Here is a 1,082-nt window from a genome sequence, read left to right as displayed (position 1 = left end):
AAAGTAATATATGATTAGGTTTTGGAGAATAGGAATACATTTTTTTATATGACTAAAGTTCATCACTAATAAATGTATTAAAATACATTTTGCATTTTTGTATGTTTACCTTAACCCAATGCCGACGGGGAAATTTAATAAAAAATGGGGAAAATGCTGTGCTCATTTTTTATATTTTTATGAAATGTCTTTGCACATAGATGGCTCTGCTAGTGCTTAGCTACAAAGGAGTCAATTAGTAGATCTTGTGCCCTTACCTGATTTCACCTTTCCTTGTATTGGCGGGAAAAACAAATTGTTTACTAGTGCTATGAATATCGATGTTGTTATTTTTATTGTAAACATTAGAATTAATGTAATGTAATGTTATAAACATTAGTAATACCAAATAAGATAACGTAAAATATTTTCATAAATCAACGAAAAGGATGAACGGGCGAGACAGGCAGTACTCGTAACTGGCTCATTGGTGACTTAGTAGTAGTGTAGCCATCTATGTGTAAAAACAATTAAACAAGTAAACTCACAGTGGGCATGGCATGTACGTACATGCCATGCCCTTCAGCATTGGGTTAACATGTCCACTTTGTCTTTTTGTTAATTGACTATCCATACACATATGGCTCCACAAGTGCTTAATCGTCAGTGAATCAATTACCAGTCATACCTTGCTCACCTGTTTTCTGTTTTCCTTCATTTCCAGAAAGAATTTATGTATTTATTTTTTTTCTATTCTTATTAGTTTTTTAAAACATTAAATCATCATAATGCCAGCAACAACAATAATATTTTGTTAATAGCATCAAAAAAAAAAACCCTGAAAACTAAAGGGAAAGAACCCCCCAAAGGAAAGAGCTCTAGTCTTTTTTTTTCAAAAAAAGATTAGAGGGGAAAAGTGGACATGAAAGTCGCCATGGGACACCCAAAAAAGAATTGAGTTAAATTTTTTCCAAAAATAGGGCGATAGGGAAAAAAAAAAATCTAAATTATTTGTAAAAAAAATGTTGGAAACCCATAAAAGGCCAGGGGTTAAAATTTAAAATTTAACCTCAAAAAGGAAAAGGAAAAAATTCTTTAACAAA

Source organism: Penaeus monodon, chromosome 5 (genome assembly GCF_015228065.2).
Source record: "Penaeus monodon isolate SGIC_2016 chromosome 5, NSTDA_Pmon_1, whole genome shotgun sequence".
In the NCBI taxonomy this organism is placed as follows: Eukaryota; Metazoa; Arthropoda; class Malacostraca; order Decapoda; family Penaeidae; genus Penaeus; species Penaeus monodon.
This window is presented reverse-complemented; position numbering follows the sequence as displayed.